This window comes from Bradysia coprophila, unplaced genomic scaffold (genome assembly GCF_014529535.1).
Source record: "Bradysia coprophila strain Holo2 unplaced genomic scaffold, BU_Bcop_v1 contig_232, whole genome shotgun sequence".
NCBI classification, from domain to species: domain Eukaryota; kingdom Metazoa; phylum Arthropoda; class Insecta; order Diptera; family Sciaridae; genus Bradysia; species Bradysia coprophila.
This window is the reverse complement of record NW_023503493.1, coordinates 320,648-340,913: the sequence shown is the minus strand read 5'-3', so window position 1 is coordinate 340,913 and position 20,266 is coordinate 320,648. Positions and strand designations below refer to the sequence as shown.

At 36.5% G+C, this 20,266-nt stretch overlaps 1 long non-coding RNA gene and 1 other non-coding gene across 2 annotated transcripts; both read left to right on the top strand.

The window, feature by feature from the left end:
- Window positions 1-1,881: 1,881 nt before the first annotated feature.
- LOC119075834 lies at window positions 1,882-19,661 on the top strand. The gene is made up of 4 exons (XR_005087475.1): window positions 1,882-1,891; window positions 3,714-3,717; window positions 5,426-5,431; window positions 19,496-19,661. It is a non-coding gene; the product is annotated as an uncharacterized LOC119075834 (long non-coding RNA).
- On the top strand, window positions 11,102-11,175 carry Trnan-guu. Its single transcript has one exon. It is a non-coding gene; the product is annotated as a tRNA-Asn (tRNA).
- Window positions 19,662-20,266: the final 605 nt, after the last annotated feature.

Here is a 20,266-nt window from a genome sequence, read left to right as displayed (position 1 = left end):
ATGCATCGGGCAAGTTATTATAAATTTCTACGTTCCGCTTCAATAAAAACTTTTGCAAATTGCTAAATAAGCTGAAATTATGAATTGGTAAAAGAAATATAGTGAGATTCGAATTTATTACTTAAGACGAGAAAGAGTAATTTGTGGGCGATGTTTGTAGCAGGACTATCAGGGACTATTTTGTATTTTCAGAAGAAAAAAACATTTTCCCGTATCTTTCTCTATTCATTCATTTATGCACAGAAAAGGTGATCAGGGTGGACAAAATGTTATGTTGTAAACCCCTCTTAGCTGAATGTCATAAGACAATTAAGTTCCAAACAATTTTTTTTTATTTTTTATCGATGGAGAACCTAATTATAAGACACTTTGTCTCGTATCATATGCCAAAAAAAGTTTAAACTTTTTTTATAAATCATTTTGAAAGTCACTAAAAACACGAAAATTCGAATAGAAATACAGTATGTCATCAAAAAATTTTGTATTTCGATTCGAATTTTCGTGTTATCAGTGACTTTCAAAATGATTTATAAAAAAAGTTTAAACTTTTTTTGGCATATGATACGAGACAAAGTGTCTTATAATTAGGTTCTCCATCGATAAAAAATAAAAAAACATAGCTAACGCCGACCCGTACGAAACACCTATTCGTATCAAAAGCCTTTAATGTGAAACTCTTCATTTCTCTTACTTCATTTTCTTCTCTGCTGAAAAACTATTCCCTTTAAAATCACTTACATTATCCACTCTTTGCCTTGTTATCATATACAACTAAATTGCCGGAGGCAATATAGACAGCCCCGTACGAAGACAAATTTCATAAATTCCTATTTAAACAGCTATATACCGCTATATTTAACTATATTTCACTATAAATAAACATTTCACAGATAAATATATGCTATTATATAGCTCTATATGCCTGTATATAGCTCAATATAGCTGTATATAGGTATATATAGATGTCCGTATATGGAATCCCTGAAACCCCACACACATAACAAATTATTTCCATGTTAACAGAAACTCTCTAAGTATCATTTTTCCCAAGATATTTCTATTTTACTAAAATCCAATATGGCCGCCGGCAGCCATTTTGTTAGGAGACCGGAAAAAGTACCGACGCTTTACATTCGTTAATACCTTTCAAACAAAAAAAAATTCATGAAATTCGGTCAAAATTTACTCGAGATATTGTCAAAATACACCACGTTCACTGTACTTCCGAGTAGCCAGATAAGAGCTCACTCCAAGAGACCTAGCTCACGCTCCGGAGAACATAATTTCATAAATTTTTTTTCCCCTGATTGGTACGGTCAATACCTATCTAATAAAACAGACGAAATATGTTCAAATGTGGCCGACCTACAAGCAAAAACTGCTTGCCGCCCTGTGCCTGTTCCACACCAAGGGGTCTAACTCACGAGTCGGTCATCCGATTTCCATAAACTTTTTTTTTGTCGATCGGTATTGTAAATACCTTTTATTTGACGTATCACTTACAAGTTTAACGTTTAAATGTCCGGAGATATCTTCGAAAAACCGTAAAGCACTTATTGGGCCACAGCTCGGGAGGGGTCGATCCAAAATCACTCATCTTCGAACTTAGCCTGTCTTTTGACATTACCAAACGGGAAAAAAAAGAATTTTCAAAATCGGATGCGTTTTACTCAAGTTATCGTGCAGACAGACGGACAGACGGACAGACGGACAGACGGACATTTTTTTTTTCGCGGATTTGGCATCTCTAGACAACCACAATAGGTTTCCCCTTACTCAGGGAGTCCAATTCGACGTGTTACAAACGTATGCGTAAACCCATAAGACCCCAGTACTTCGTACGGGTCTAAAAATTTTGTTTGAAACTCAATTGTTTTCCAATTCTTAATCTGTTACAGACGGCAAGCATATGACCGGTATTATTATCGGGTCTATTACTTCCATCGATCAAAGTATTCGGTTGATTTCAAATCTTGTACTTCAATTTTCTTAACATATATTTTGCTATTATAACCATAAGGAGCTTTTCATTATATGTCTCGTCGTAATCGATAACAGATGAAAATGTGACAGGTTAACAGCATGCGCATTTTTCAAAGATGTCAGCAATTCTTCCAGTAGATTTTTCAACCATTTTCCTAACAATGGGTTCCTCAACATCTGCCACTTGTGACGCAAATTTGTTTATGTAGAATTTTCTTTCATAAATTTCTTGGGTCAATTTTTTGTTGATAAAACTTTTGTGTACGGCGTACAATGCGTCACTCTCAGCGATGTCAGTTATTTTGTAAGTAAGATAAAAGACTTGCGTCACATTTACGTTATAAGAGTTTTTTTTGCTGATATCACTACTTTTGTAAGTTTGTAATTTCGACAACATCAAAAAACCTTATGGAAATTAAAAATTCTAGAGAATCAGTCTGAGTCTTAAAATCTGGAAACCAATCTTGGAACACCTCACTTATATCGAAAATAACCCAAATCATCTATCGTCCCAAAATTTAGGAACCAACCTTGGAACGCCTGACTTATGTCGAAAATAACCCAAATCCATCAAAAATACCGATGGAAGGTAGGAAGTGCCAGAGGAATCATCTGTCATCTCAAGATTTAGGAACAAACACTGGAACACCGCTCTCATGTCGAAAATAACCCAAATCCATCAAAAAACCCGATGGAAGTTAGGAAGTGCCAGAGGAATCATCTGTCATCCCAAAATTTAGGAACCAACCTAGTGGAAGTTTATAGTTAATAATCCAAGGAATTTCCAATAAGAAACACATCCCAAAACAACACACACCTTTATGCAAATTTAGGTAAACTGTTATGTTTCATCAGAAATGGTCAAACTGCCTCACAAACAATTTTGAATTGAAAGGCATCGTCTTACATTTTTCGAAAAAAGAACTCTTTCGAAAAGATTAGCGAAAATACTAATACGAAACGTTCAAATGTAGACTTTAATTTTAGCTGAGTGTCCATGCCAAGAGCAATGGACACTTTGCAAATTTGTAGCCTACATTTAGGCGGAAAAATATTCGTTTTTTAATGATTTATCTGAATCAATTTTTTTTTTAAGTAAAACCATTAGAGCGCGAAAAAAATGTGTTACTTTTAGAGGAATTGGTTTGTGGGTGATAAGTTATAAATTTACATAATCTGCACAGGTTTCCCCAGGTAGGATAAGTTATCACGCACAAACCCATTTTTCCGTAAAAGTAACCCATTTTTTGCGTGCTTAAACGGTTAATTTTTTCAAAATGTTATTTTGATTCAGAGAAATCATCAAAAAAAAAGAATATTTTCCGCCTAAATGTAGGCTACGTAAAGGATCAATTACTCTTAATATGTTCGTCAGAAATTCCAGACGATTGACTTTTTTGTTGAAAGCAGATACTTCCTCCATTAGAGGATATTCTAGAAGAAATTCAGCTAATTTTTGTATTTCTTTTATTCCAGGGCATACGTCTTCAAAACATTTCGAAGACTTCATCATTGCATTGTTTTGAAGTCGATCCTAAGAAGGCAATGTTGCTTTTTTTTATAACTTAGTTCCAAACCAATTTCCTTGAGCTTGCAAATTATCAGTCACAGAAAAATGTCGATTTCCTGCAACTCTATCTAAACTGAACGGAACTTCAATTTTACTGTTTCATTTTAAAAACATTGAACGCTCACCACAGTTCGTTTGATCTTCTTACTCGAGTCGTCAGTCAAGTAAAAAAGGAACAGTAAATTGTCCACAATTAATTCACGAAGTGAACCGCTGGACTGCAAATGGGATGTGTGTAACAGATCTATAAATCATAAAATAGAAAAACTTTATCAGGCCGAAGGCAGTTCATTCTCGCTGTTAGAGTGTGTGGGAGTATTAAAGCATAGAAACATACAATGTTTCCTCAATTCATCGACTGCAATGAAATATACATACACATATCACCTTGCCACCGAGGCAAATTTGCCACAGTTGAAACATTACTGAATTATTCACTTGTCTGTTTTCATCAATTTATTCAGAAATCACAACCCATAAATCACATTCACACCAATCGCCCAATTCCTTAACTGAACAGACAGACGGAATTGTACTCATTAACATATCTCGTTTCTCCCCCCATCTCCTTCGCCAGCCATATTTGTGTTTACGTTCGAACTGAATAATACACCGTACTATACACTGTATTTATACACGCTAGACTACACTACTAAAACGGGTTGTATGTTGTAATAAAGGTTTCCACACTATAATACATATAACGGAACATTGTAATTTCAAATAACTTATTCAAACAAACATTGTGCTATGTTGTAGGCATATACACACCACCGCCATAATTGACGTTTATCTGCAAATGTCACATCATCTCCTATTGATAGGTGGATTATGAATCCATTATTAGGTCGATTAAGCTAATAGCAAACTGTAATGTTATCATTTTCGTACTTGGTTAGCGAATCTCGTCAGCATTGCATTAGTGAAACATAGTCGCAAATAAAAGGCAAAGATGCTAATTAACTACGTATTTACCTATGTACCTACATTGTACACTCAAAGTTTGTCAATGGAATGGTATACAGTAAAATCTGGAATTAATCAGTGATCGGGGTGTAAAAGGAATACATTTTTGTGTATTTGTGTAGCCGGGATTTACAAGAATTCAAGGTATACAGCCGCATTGAATTGCAAATCAAATATCTCATTTCACTGTTATTTCAATTAGTTTGTGTGCTATTTTGCAAAGGACTCTTCAGGTCATTAATTAGATGGAATGGTTCGCATTCATTTGCACACAAAGACTCGCATTCTCAGCAAATGTTTTACCTACCAGATGAGAGTGTCACACGTAGTTTAGTTGATATTTTGTAGAAAAAATGGAAAAACTGAAGGATAAAACGGATGAATAGATTTAGCAGTTTTTGAGCAATGCCAAATTCGCTGAAAATAATTAATCGAGATTTGACTACGGACAGAATAAGGACCGTAATTGCTAATAGAAAGATTTTCTTTCATAGTTATAAGTTGATATATAGCTCGGAAATTAATGGAGGGGCGACTTATAATTCCTCGAAATCATTTGGCTTTCTTCCTTTTAAATTCTCTCCGTACATTTTTTAACCACTTTTCCAACAATAGTTTCCTCAACATCTGCCACTTGTGACGCAAATTTCTTTGAATATTTTTTGTTGATAAAACGTTTGCGTACGGCGTAGAATGCGTCACCCACAGCGAAATCAGTTATTTTGTAAGTAAGATAAAGGAACTGCGTCACATTTGACTGATTGTTGCGTACGATAATATCGATTTGGATGATCCAGATTGTTTAAAAAAATAAATAAATTTAGAACGTTGTTATCACCCAGGACTTTTGAAAGTATCTCGCGTCGAAAACCATAAAAACCTTATGAACGTTAAAAAATTATAGAGAAATCAGTCTGAATCCCAAAATCTAGAAACTAATCTTGGAACACTTCGCTTATGTCGAAAATAAGTCAAATCCATCGAAAAATCTGATTGAAGTTAGGACGTGCCAGAGGAATGTTCTGTCATCCCAAAATTTAGGAACCAACATTGGAACACCTCACTCATGTCGAAAATAACCCGAATCCATCGAAAAATCCGATGGAAGTTACTAAGTGCCAGAGGAATCATCTGTCATCCCAAATTTTAGGAACCAGCCTTGAAACCCCTTACTCATGTCGAAAATGACCCAAATCCATCAAGAAATCGGATGGAAGTTAGGAACTGCCAGAGGAATCATCTGTCATCCCAAATTTTAGGAACCAGCCTTGGAACCCCTTACTCATGTCGAAAATAACCCAAATCCATCAAAAAATCGGATGGAAGTTAGGAACTGCCATAGGAATCATCTGTCATCCCAAATTTTAGGAACCAACCTTGGAACCCCTTACTCATGTCGAAAATAACCCAAATCCATCAAAAAATCGGATGGAAGTTAGGAACTGCCAGAGGAATCATCTGTCATCCCAAATTTTAGGAACCAACCTTGGAACACCTTACTCATGTCGAAAATAACCCAAATCCATCGAAAAATCCAATAGAAGTTAGGAACTGCCAGAGGAATCATCTGTCATTCCAAAATTTAGGAACAAACCTAGTGGAAGTTTATACTTAATTATCCCCGGAATTTCCAAGAAGAAACACATCTCAAAACAACACACCTTACACCACATTTTACCATCCATATCATGGACCAACACATACACACACATACGAATTGGCATTTGTATGGAGACTTTGGAGAGCTCCAGCTTCCAAGATGTGGGTTGTTCCAACTTTTGAAAATTCCATTATTATTTTTGGGTCATTATTAGCCTATAAACAAAATTTCAGGAAAATCTGTAGAAACGTTAAGGTGTTGCTGGATCCACTTTTCCATAGGAACTAACTAACTAACGTAGGCGATTTGCATCATCTGAAAATTCGAGATTTTGCTTATTTTCATACAAACATCAATATTTCGAAGTTCAACATCTTGGCCAATTTTGAAGCTGGAGTAACGTAGGGTAGCTCGTTAAACTCGTATCGATTCCTAGTATCTAGATAACATAGTTTGATAGAGTCATTAGAAATCAAAAAGTTGCTCTAAATATGCTCCACCGTCCCCAATTTTTTTTTTTAAACATTTTTGGTGGTTGACTTGCGTCACGCCCGCTTACTAACGTGCCGTCATGATGAAGTGCAAGAGATTGGGAAACATTTCGTATTTATTGTAAGACAATCGTTTTTAATTCCAAATCTGGTTTCTCGATGGGTTTGCAATACGATCTGCTATCTAGCAAGAATGGGTGCAACGTTTTCTTACAATGTCTGTTGTAAAGGTAACAAACCTTAATGCCTCTCTTATTCTTGACAAATTATCTGCATAGTTAAACCCTTATAAACCTCACCACCACCGCTCCCATTTATTTCCATTATATAAAGAGAAACTCCACAACAAAACTGAACATTTTCATGTACTTCAGTTTCAATGTTAAACGCAAAATGCATGAATAATATCCATATTTTACTTAAAAGCCAAAATCAAAGTCTACATCACAAAGTTGTTGTCTGGCATCAAATTGAAATATATGGAAAATTTCGAATTACTTCTCACTTGTTTGTTTGAATATTACCAAAAAAAAAACTAAGGAAAATCCACGTTAAGGATCCACTTCAAAAAAGGTGGTGCTGTGGTGATGATGGCAACTGAGGGAGTTGCGGGAATTCAGAGCTACTAACTGTGAAAAACACCAAAATTAATCACGCCAAAAAACAAAAATCGCATCATCTGTGACTAAGAAAGGAACGCATCCATTTCCGCCATTGGTGACAAAGATTGGAGGTCATGCCTGTTCGTTTGATCTAAAAAGATGATTCCAATCAGAGGATTCAATTTCTCCTGCTTTTAGACCTTTTAAGTTCGAATAAAGTCTAGATCAAGGTCTAGATCGTCTGGAGCAACGCACTTCAAGCAAAAGGGCTTTGAGTAACAGCTGTCAAATATAGTACTATTTTGTATGAAAAATGTTTCCAGATTTTGTTATAGTGCCAAAATTTGTTTGATACACTGTTTCAGCACTCTATTTGGAGTACCACTCATGCTTGAAGTGCGTTGTCTGGAGTGATGAATTAACAGCTGACAGCTGTAATCCGTTTTTGATCACATTCGGTAACTTTTCACTTTTTATTCAACGAAAGTGGTCAAAGGCGAACGGATTACAGCTGTCAGCTGTCCATTCATCCCTCCGGGCCAGCTAGTATTTTTTCGAACTGAAAAGGTCTATTTATTTTTGTCGACTCAATTATTTCTTGATACAATCTTTTGATCGTAAGGCGTCATTAATTCTCATAATTGTTTGTGAAATTGTATGTGAAAATTCTGTGATCGTTTCTACGAAGGCGTCGGAAATACAAGGTTGTAAACTTTGGAGAGGTCTCGCAGATACAGATACGCGGGTGACATTTTCATTCATTTTCGTAGAAGACGGATTCCCAAATTTGACAATTTCATAGTGGGTGAATTCTGTTTTGTGCGTCCCCGCGTAGCTAATAAAATGGTCCCAACAGTCTATAGCCTTGTCGAAACCCGTAAACACACTTTCTTCAAAATATTGACGAAACAAAACAAAACAAAAACATTCCGGATTGTAGCTTCCTGTTTCAAATTGAATTCGAAGCAATAAATGTTCGTTGATCGATAAAAGAATCGATTTCATTGATGCCTTACATCATTTCAGCTTCATTTTGCCGTTTTTCATGTTATTATGTCCCAAATCCCTTGGAAAAAATCAAAAATATCGTTGAAAACCGACCGACACCGCCGTAAAACCTACGGGAACGACTTGTTTCAAACGATGTTTTTCAATTTTTCCAACAAATCCGGGACGAAATGCCAAAAAATAAACGGTAAAATGGACCGTCCAGGTAGCTCAATCGGACTCACGCCCTATATGTCACGGGTTCGACTCCCCTAGTTCATAGGGTTTTTCCTAATCGTAAATAATTAGTTACCACTAGTCAGCTCTATCGACCGTCTCTAAGAAAAACAACAAAAAAATACTGAACACAGTTCTCATACGTAACATGCGTAAGTCACAATCGTGATTCTAAAAATGTCAACCACTAGCGACACCTATGTTCTAATAGAAAATTATATGATTCACAATTCTCTCTAAAAATGTCTCTAAAAAATGGCTAATGCGCAACAGGCCCATTGGTGGCTTAGGTGCTTGGAAAGTATCAGCTTTCCTGCCTATCTTATCCTATCCTATCCTATCCTAAACGGCAAAATGAAGCTACCTTACATTGATTTCATAGATTTTTTCCAATTGACGTAAACCCGAACTTTAACAAGACGAACGACCACGTTTTCATCCACAGATATGAGTCAACTTACTGTGTAAGTTAAAATTTTCGTCAAACTGAAAGTTGAGGTTAAGTTGCCCTCTGTGGATGAAATTTGACATTTCGAAATGACTTTGGAATAAACCTGTAGAACGTCGCAAATGCCAAAAATGGATATGTTCAATTCATTAAATTACAATTTGTTCAAGTTTAGCTTTTAGCGTTTGTTTAATATTTGAGATGAGTCGAAAGTTACGTAGAATTTTAATTCAAAATGTAGATCATTCAATATGTCCGAAACTGTCATTTCCCGCACCTCCCACTGAACGGATGAGTTGTATGTATACAACTGTTATGTCTAACTCGCCATAAACTCATAAATATACAATGTGAAGATATTTTCATCAATTTTTTTGTGTGTGTTCTCTCTAACGAAAACTTATTTCTGCTTTTTTTTGGTTACTTTACTTTTTATAATAATATATGCGTGTCGCTATGTATTTTGATGGGATATTTTTGCTTGTATTACATGGGATATAAGCACTTTCCATAGCTAACGAAGGTGAAGGTAGAAAACACGTCGTTATTTATGCGCTGACATCCGCGAAGAACAACAACAACAACAACAGATCAACCAAAACCAGAGTAAAAAATCTTGCATTCGAAATATATATAGAAACTCAACAGCAATTTCGAAATTTTGCTCCCTGTGCTCACTCTCTACCTCTATCTCACTCACTTGGTGTGTCTAACTTCTTCGGAGGATAGCAGGGACTATTGTGATGAAAAAATGAAAACTTTTTTCCTATAAAATGAAATGTTTTCGGTTAAGAATTGGCCGAGATTTTAAATTTCTAACTTTGTGTGTATTGTCGCTATTATACACGGCAACGTAAATAAAAAGCAATGGGTTGTGATGAAAGTTCATGGTTTGACCGTCGAAACTGATCGCCAGCGCATCAACATTTTCTTTTTGATTTTTCACTTCAATGATCTATTAAAATTGAGATATAGACTCAATACACCAATTTATTCAACGTATAGTACATGCCCGAAACATAAATAGTTTCACAAATTTTGTATTTACTGAGCGTCATAGACCTGAAACGTCATTCTTCTTCTTAAAATGGCGAAAATCACAACCCATTGGTTGCCAACTGCGATAAAATACCTCGCGCAACCTCTCATATACGTATACGGCTCTTATATACATCCTTGTAGCAGTAATGTACTACTACCAAGTTGGTACCAACTTTAGTCACTTTGTGAATTTGTTATTGTGAAACTTTTGAATTACTCTGTGGATTTGGCTGAAATGTTTAGGACATGTCAAAAACGTCATTACGTCAGTAATTTCGGAGCTATGAGCGTTTTAAGTGTGAGCTGTGTTAGTCATATCCAGGGACGCCGACTTGTGTTTGGGAGTAGTGGTGCTCATACAACAAGCGAATCTGGGAGTAGTGATGCTCTTTCAAGTAAAACTGGAAAGATGTAGGGGTGCTCATCATTCGAGTAGTGGTGCCCGAGTCTCGCTTGTCCTTAGAAGTCGGCGCCCCTGGTCATATCTCGGAAAATACAGCAGATAGAAAGTTCGGCTAGAAGGCAAATTTATAGATATTTAGATTGCCCTGTCGTTCGACTGATACAATCGTCTTAATGGAAATTCGATCGAAAAGATCACGGAAAACTTACAAAATGGCAGATTTTATGAGGATGGTCTTATCCAAAAATTTTGTTATTAACAGTAACAAAGCAAGTTACTATTTCATTATAAGGAAGGCGCGACACAAGTGGCAGATTTTTTGGAAATCATTTTAATAAAAATTGAAGAACACCAGAAAATATGACCTGAATGAAATCCGAATCATCTGCCACTGTTGTTATCACTATCCTCATAATCTGCCATTTTAGATGTCACTTGCGTCACACTTCCACTGTAAGTGGTTTTTGATCGATCATATCATCAATAATCAATCACAGTCCATTTGTATTAATTATATTCAACTCCATTGAGCATCTCAATTTTCTGTGTAAGTACACAGATAACAGATTAACTAACCTACATCAACTCATTTAGGTACATTGTCACGTCAATTTATTGGAATCGTTAAAATGTAATGTTGTAAAAAGGAATATTTCTACATTCTACGCACCATCCGAAGAATACGCAGTACGAAGAAAAATGATAAGGCAAGTCAAATCATCATACAAAAACATCAACAAACACTTTCATCGATCGATGTTCTTGTGTATATCGCCTCCGTGGCGCAATTGGTTAGCGCGTTCGGCTGTTAACCGAAAGGTTGGTGGTTCGAGTCCACCCGGGGGCGTTTATTTTTTTATTTTTTTTGATGATCACACTTGCTAATGTAATTGTAAAAATCAATCAGTTTTTATTGCTACAACGTAGTTGTTTCTGATAACATTAACTAACCTTTGTACATATCTCAAACATCGCGACGGCTGTACGAACATTTGATTTTTGGAAGTATACGAGAGATTTGAAGCATTACCCGATTTTGGATATGGATCGAGATAAAAATCTGACCGACCTGATATATCACTTCAAGAAATATTTATAGTTTCAATAAATTAAATGTTGTCTACATAATAGAACAGGGAGTTGCGGGAATCGTTAATAATCTTTATGCTCGTCATTATGTCATTAACGATCGGTACGATCAGTCAAATGTGACGCAAGTCCTTTAGCTTACTTACAAAATACAGCTGAATTTTTTTATAAAAATAATTTTGACAGACAGGCTTGTATGGAAATCCAACATAACAACGAAAAAAAAAAAAATTTTCATACAAAATTCAAATTTTTAACGGTCAAAAATTATTTTTATAAAAAAATTCAGCTGTAACTGATATCGCTGAGGGTGACGCATTGTGCGCCGTACGCAAAAGTTTTATCAACAAAAAATTGACCCAAACAATTTATGAAAGAAAATTTAACAAAAAGAAAATTGTGTCATAAGTGGACTTGCGTCACATTTACCCTTTATCCTAACACCTCGCTCATGTCGAAAATAACTTAAATCCATCAAAAAATCCGATGGAAGTTAGGAAGTGCCAGAGGAATGATCTGTCATTCCAAAATTTAGGAACCAACCTTGGAACACCTCGCTCATGTCGAAAGTAATCCAAATCCATCAAAAAATCCGATGAAAGTTATTCAGTGCCAGAGGAATGATCTGTCATCCCAAAATTTAGGAACCAACCTTGGACCACCTCGCTCATGTCGAAAATAACTTAAATCCATCAAAAAAATCAGATGGAAGTTAGTTAGTGCCAGAGGAATCATCTGTCATCGCAAATTTTGGGAAGCAACCTTGGACCACCTCACTCATGTCGAAAATAACTTAAATCCATCAAAAAATCCGATGGAAGTTAAGTAGTGCCAGAGGAATCATCTGTTATCCCAAAATTTAGGAACCAACATTGGAACACCTCACTCATGTCGAAAATAACCCAAATCCATCAAAAAAATCCGATGAAAGTTAATTAGTGCCAGAGGAATCCCAAATCGTAAATTTTGGGAACCAACCTTGGAACACCTCTCTCATGTCGAAAATAGCCCAAATCCATCAAAAAATCCGATAGAAGTTAGGTAGTGCCAGAGGAATCATCTCTGATCCCAAATTTTAGGAACCAATCTAGTGGAAATTAATATTTAATGATCCCGACAATTTCCAACAAGAAACCCATCCCACAACATTACACACCATTCACCACATTACCATCCATATCATACACCAAAATATACAACACACACACACACACACATACAAATTGGCTTTTATATGGCATTTGTATGGAGACTTTGGGGAGCTCCAGCTTTCAAGATATGGGTTTTTTCTACTTTTGAAAATTCCATTCTTATTTTTGGGCCATTAGCAACCTATAACCAAAATTTCAGGACTGCCTAGATTCAAATATCTATACACTCGCGGAATTCTGAAAACCGACACATTTTCAGTTTTCTGTTTTTTCAGTGTTTTGTGATTTTTGCATGTATTTTTAAAGGGAGAAATCAAGAACTCGCGTAAGAACTCACAAAAACAGAAAATATGTCGGTTTTCAGAATTCCGCGAGTGTATATTTAGAAGTCGTTTGAGTTAAGGTGGGAGTCAAAATGTTGCTGTAAATATGCTCCGTAGTCCAAAAAAGAAAACATTTTTGATCGTGGATCTTACTAACGTGCGGGCATGAAAAAACTTTGTTTGTAACTTTGTATTTTGCTTTGTATGGTTGCACCCACTCGCCTTCGGCTCGAGCTCACTGGTGAGGTGAGTGTGCTGTTATCACAAAATTGTCGACATCTTTTTCTCAAAAATAGACCCTGCTGGAAAGTATGCTTTCATTTATACAATTTTTTTTTTGTATTTTATTTATTTACTCAAACAACGAGCTTTGAATACACAATTTTAGTCATGCATAAAACTGAACTTATCCAGGTGAAAAATAAAAAATTATGTCGGATATGATATATATCCTCACTGTTTAGTGCGCCGTGTATCTATGCTCTATATTTGATGAATGAGTGAAAAAAACAAAAAAAAAGGAATTATGAAAAATAAAACAATTTAAAGTCAATGCAAAACATAATAATAGACGAGGGATTTTGGCGTTATAGCAAAAACAATTAAATGCATACGATAACACTGGGAACGAGGAAAAATTATTGTCAACAATTATCGAATGTTAAATTTTTTTTTTTTTCAAAAACCAGGTCTCACTCATTAAAATTGCAAACGAAAGCCCGGTATTCACATACCTGACACAGCGCAAAGAGCAATATAAACATAGCTAACGCCGACCCGTACGAAATACCTATTCGTATCAAAAGCCTTGACTGTGAAACTCTTCATTTCTTTTACTTCATTCTCTACTGAAAAGCTATTCGCCCTTTAAAATCACTTACATTATCTTTCTTTGCCTTGCTAGCATATACAAATAAATTGCCGGAGGCAATATAGACAGCCCCGTACGAAGTCAACTTTCATAAGTTCCTATTTAAACAGCTATATACCGCTATATTTACCAATATTTCACTATATTTTCCTATAAATAAACATTTCACAGATGAATATGCTATTATATAGCTCTATATGCCTGTATATAGCTCAATATAGCTGTATATAGGTATATATAGATGTCCATATATGGAATCCCTGAAACCCCACACACATAACCAATTACTTCTCTGTTAACAGAAACTCTCTAAGTACCATTTTTCCCAAGATATTTCTATTTTACTAAAATCCAATATGGCCGCCGGCAGCCATTTTGTTAGGAGACCGGAAATTTTACCGACGCTTTACATTCGTTAATACCTTTCAAACAAAAAAAAATTCATGAAAATTCGGTCAAAATTTACTCGAGATATTTGACAAAATACTCCACGTTCACTGTACGCGGCCGAGTAACCAGATAAGAGCTCACTCCAAGAGACCTAGCTCACGCTCCGGAGAACATAATTTCAAAAACTTTTTTTTCCCTGACTGGTACGGTCAATACCTATCTAATAAAGCTAAAACAGACGAAATATGTTGAAATGTGGCCGACCTACAAGCAAAAACTGCTTGCCGCCCTGTGCCTGTTCCACACCAAGGGGTCTAACTCACGAGTCGGTCATCCGATTTCCATAAACTTTTTTTTTGTGGATCGGTATTGTAAATACCTTTTATTTGACGTATCAGTTACAAGTGTAGCGTTTGAATGTCCGGAGATATCTTCGAAAAACCGTAAAGCACTTATTGGGCCACAGTTCGGGAGGGGTCGATCCAAAATCACTCATCTTCGAACTTAGCCTGTCTTTTGACATTACCAAACGGGAAAAAAAAAGAATTTTCAAAATCGGATGCGTTTTACTCAAGTTATCGTGCAGACGGACAGACGGACAGACGGACATTTTTTTTCCACTGATTTGGCATCTCTAGACAACCACAATAGGTTTCCCCTTACTCAGGGAGTCCAATTCGACGTGTTACGGACGTATGCGTAAACGCATAAGACCCCAGTACTTCGTACGGGTCTAAAGATATATTGCAACAGCAACCAATTTTGCGGGAGACTGCTTCGGTCTTCCGACCAAACGTCGAAGATCTGACAAGATTGCAAAAATAATTCTTTAAGACCTCTAACATTCATCGCCCCTTCATCTTTTACTTCGTGCGACCGACCGAAACCTTCTATATTAAAAACAAGTCTGCATACGAAAACATTTCACAACTAGGGATAAAAAGATGAAAACTAGAGTTTTTGTGAGAATCTTGTTGATCCGATGCGAAGCCGAGGTCAATAAACACACGAAAACGAGACTTTTTATTTTCATCCCTAGTTATGAAATCATGCATGCAGAGGGTGTGTTAAGTATTGCTTGAAACATGAAAATTACGATTTTCAACGCATGCAGCATGTAAAAAGATTTTGCGTGCCACATGCGTCGCAAAACGTACTTTTCATGTTTCAAGCACTAGTTTACACACCCTCTGCATGTGAAATCCATTGCATACCTCGGCTACGCCTCGGATCAACAAAATTTACACGAAAACTCTATTTTATATCTTTTTGTCCCAAGTCATACTCTAAATAAACCGGTACACAGGGTGTTTCAGTCAACTATACAACTCTTTTCTGTCAGTGCATGAAATTCTCTCGCATGCTTCTAGCATTCCCTCCCATAGGTGCAAGCTGTCATTCACATGTTCCTTCGATCTCGTCACGCTGACATTTGTCGCACTGTTATTCTACGAAACATTATTTTTTGACGTGTCTACCGGTCCTAACAGAAAATCTTTTGCTCATTAATGAGTTGTCATTTCAAAAAGTAATTAAAAACGAAAATCAATCGCTAACTGGTATGTGCCATGGCAGGTAGAGTCATATTTTAATTTTAATCTCGTTTCCATACTGCCAGTTCACTGGCATTGTATAATGTCTTCAATGCTGTGTATGTGCCAGACATGGATTATAAATTTAAGTCGATTAATTGCTCGAAAAAGACGAACATTTCCAAATTAATACACACGAAATTGAAAACAATATTTCCTAATTTCCTCCACACAAACTTTTCAAATTTGTGTTGATTTCCTGTAAATGAAGCATCAAAGTAAATGTTTGTATCTTAGCTGGAAATCCCTTTAAGGCTAAAACAGCCTCATATGTAAGCGTGTACACCCATCTATGTACATTTTATAAAGGCGGTAGCTATCCGAAAATCGTAAAACTTCCTTCATTCGAAAATCGTTTCAAGATTTATGCAATTTTGCACTTGCAAGTGAAATCTAATGATCTTGTTTACGGAAAACTTTTAATGTGTTCCAATTTTCTCCCAGTTCTCCGAACGGTATAACGAAATTGAAAACTTTCATCCGTTCGATACAATCATTTTGGGGTTCTATGTATGTATGGCACAGGCACACATGCAATTTAACTGCAAATTGAGACAAAGTACTGCGAATATTATAATTAATGATTCGTACGACGACGGGTTGAATTTGAATTGAAAACTGTTCGGTGACTTTGAAAATGTTGAAAATGCCATTTTCGATATCTCAAAAGTCCGAAAACATACCGTCTTTGACATTTCAAATGTCTCGTTGTCAAATTTTTCTGAGAATTGCATTGTGTCATTTCGAAATGACAATGACATTCTTTGAAAAAAAATGACAGTGAGACATTTGAAATGTTAAAGCCTGTACGAGCAATTTTGCATTGATGTGATCGACAGTTATACTGCGTTTACCATTGTTTAGCCTCGCTTCGCTCGTTGCATCAGGGCGTTAGTAAGGCGCCATGACGCAGGTCCTGACATGCTATTCCTGATTTTTTTCCGTTGAACTATCAGGAACTTTTCAACTTCTGTTCTAGATTCTAGGCGACACTTGTTTCGCGGTTTTTCTGAAAAGTCGTTCATTTTGGAGCTATGAGCAATGTAAGTGTCTAGCCATGTCTTGCTGAGTTCAGAGATTGATACAACCGTACTGGTCTTGATAGCGCTCCTCACGAATTTGATTACTACGAAAAGTATCGAATTCGGAGAATCCGACATTTAAATTAAAAGCCGAGGCGAAGCCGAGGTCAATAAACACACGAAAACCAGACTTTTCACTTTTATCCCGAGCTACGTAATGGATTTTACCTTACTAGTGAGATAAAGTGTGGCTTCCCTCTCAAAGGAAAACTCTTTACTACACTCGGTAAATAGTTTGACATCGCGTATCACGATGAGTAAAAGTATTTCAGGCTGAAGCCCTCGGATGCTGTTGATCATCGGGATACGAGATATCAAATTACTTCCTAACCCAATTTTCTTATTTTCCTTTGGTGTGTAATAAGGCACTTCCGACCCTAGTAAAAACAAAAGCATGTAAAAACTGATATCGCCCAAAGACCACTTACAGAGTCAGTGTGACGCAAGTCCTTTTATCCACATACAAAAAAACGGATGTCGAAAATTCTAATGTTTTATATTGAATTCTAGTTTTTCTAATTGAAACACTTGCTCCGTGAAAATCACTCTAATTTTTAGGGAATTTATATTGTATCGACTTAGCTTCTGAATTGAAAATGATCAAGTAAGCCCTTTAGGGGTATAAATACGGTTTTAATACAAGGAATAAAGGCATATCAAATCGAACAGTCGTGTGTATAACCTCTCAGTAGTATACTGGCACCGAGTGTTGGGGATTTCCTAATCCTTCCAGTATAGAGATATAAGTAATAGACGGCCAGGGTGGTGAAATAACGTCTGAGTCGAGGAAACAGGGGATTGAAGTTGCTTTCACAGGTTGGTCGATTATCCAAGGCGTTTACAAAATTCTTTACAACGGATATCGGTGATATCGGAGTGAAGAATCGGGTTCTAAAAACCACAGACAGTCGTGCACCGAAAATATCTGTCATTTTTGGCCAATGCCCAACCAACCCTAAACTCCTGTTTATTTATCTCACAAGTCGAACAAACAACTCCACGCAAAGGTATATGATATCCCCCTCCCCATTTCGTCGATCAGCACAATAACCGCAGAATTCGAATCTCTATACGTACCGAACCATCTGAATCTTCCTCGATAACACCAAAATCGATACTCACTGAAAATTATATTTCTTTTTATTTTCAATTTTCCCATATGCAATAAATATGTCTTTTCACCCTTGAGGATTTAATTTGTCACAATGTACATACCAAATGAAATTTCATTCAATAAAAGTTCTTCGATCTCTCTCTCCTTTTTTTAATCTAATCTAATATGTCTCCGGTAGCGATTTTTCCTCGCACCCAAAATGAAAAATATAAAACCAAAACCGAAAGCAATATAATCACTCCGAAACCCATTTCTCCCGTGTTGGTGGAATTCTATGTGATATATATGTGATATACCGATTCGGTTATAGGTGACTATCCTCACCGCTTCTATTTATATTCTAGCAATACGAGATTTTTGGTCTAAATCCCCGACGAATCTGTACGAAATGTTTCGAATGATGTACGTGTTATGTGTTTATAAAATTAAAAGGAAACTGTGTATTAGCAAACCTTTGTCTACTCTCTATATGAAATTGATAGAAATATCGGTTGTATGTATAATCTACTTCAGCGTTGCACATCGGTGGAAAAAGGAAAATTGTATGTGCACAGAGATTATATAACAAGAGCATCAAGTAGATGTGTCTACTTTTTTTTTTAAATTTTAATTGGAATCCGGGGTGTACAAAAAGTTACCGACATTTTGTATAATGTTTACCAGTTCCATCGACCGGATTACTATCGTTGTTTGGAACTTGGAACGAGATGAAAAATAGCCGAGGTAAGCTTTACGTGTGGCTGAAATGACCAAAATGTTTCACTTTCAGAGTAACTAATCTATATTACTAATATGTTACCAGTAATGGTATACCAGTAATGTTATACCAGTAACGTTATACCAGCAATGTTATACCAGTAATGTTATACCAGTAATATTATACCAGTAATATTATACCAGTAATATTATACCAGTAATGTTATACCAGTAATGTTATACCAGCAATGTTATACCAGTAATGTTAGACCAGTAATGTTATACCAGTAGGGTTATACCAGTAGGGTTATACTAGTAATGTTGTAACAGTAAGGTTATACCAATAAGGTTATAACAGTAAGGTTATACCAGTCGATTTGCTCCTACTACTCTCTTGATGCTATTCGTCCAACGTTGTGATCTTCCTATAGGTCGGGTTGTTGGTGGTCTCCAATTCATGATCGGTTTTTGTCCAACATTCATCCGTCATTCTTGCAATATGACCTGCCCAGTTCCACTTTAGAGACGCTATCCTTTCCATTGTACCGACGATTCTTGTCTGTTGTCGGATCCATTCGTTTGTCATTTTGTCTCTGATCGAAATTCCCAACATATTTCGTTCCATGGCTCTTTGCGCAACCCTCAGCTTGTTTTCTGATGCTTTCGTTAATGTCAACGTTTCCGCTCCATATGTTAGGACTGGGAGGACACACGAATCGAACACTTTCCGTTTCAAGTTGTTATTCATCTTGCTCTTGAAGATAAGCCTGAGTTTACCCATTGCTGTCCAACCTAGACTAATTGTTCGCTTCACTTCGGCAGTTTGATTTTCCAATCCCAATTTCAGCTTGTGACTGAGGTATTAGGCCTGCTCTGAATCCGGGTAGTGTGGGATATTGGGCTGAATATGCGTTTTTCTGGTCCGGAAGGCTTAAATATTGGACCCGTATCTTTTTTTAGAATTTTAAAAAATAGTTTGGGCATGGGGAGCAAGGCGTTTGTACAAATGTACGAAAGCGTTGGTTAGAAGAGAGGAGAACTATTTTTTAAAATTCTAAAAAAAGATACGGGTCCAATATTTAAGCCTTCCGGACCAGAAAAACGCATATTCATCCCAATATCCCACACTACCCGGATTCAGAGCAGGCCTACTGAGGTATACGTGACTATCGACTCTTTCAATCACTGTGTCTCCAATTTTAATTTCTCTGTCGTCGTCGATGTTCGTCATGACCTTCGTTTTCGATAGGTTCATCTTTAAACCCACTTTGCTCGATTATTCGTTCAACTGCTGTAGCATTGTTTGTGCTTGATCCAGAGCGACTGCTATAAGGACAATCGTCTTCGTCTGCAAAACGAAGGTGACTCAAGTACTTGCCATTCACGTTCATTCCCATCTTACTCCAATCCAATTTCTTAAAAACACTTTCGAGAACTGAATAACTTCGGAGAGATGGTGTCTCCTAGTCTTACACCTCGACCGATTTTGAAATTATCCGTGTTCTTACCAAGTCTTACACACGACGTAGCATTTTCGTACACATATCGAATTGTGTTGGAGTACCTCGAGTCCACTCGGCTCAAGACTATTCCAATCTTGTACTCGTTGCATTTCTCTGTCAACTGTATG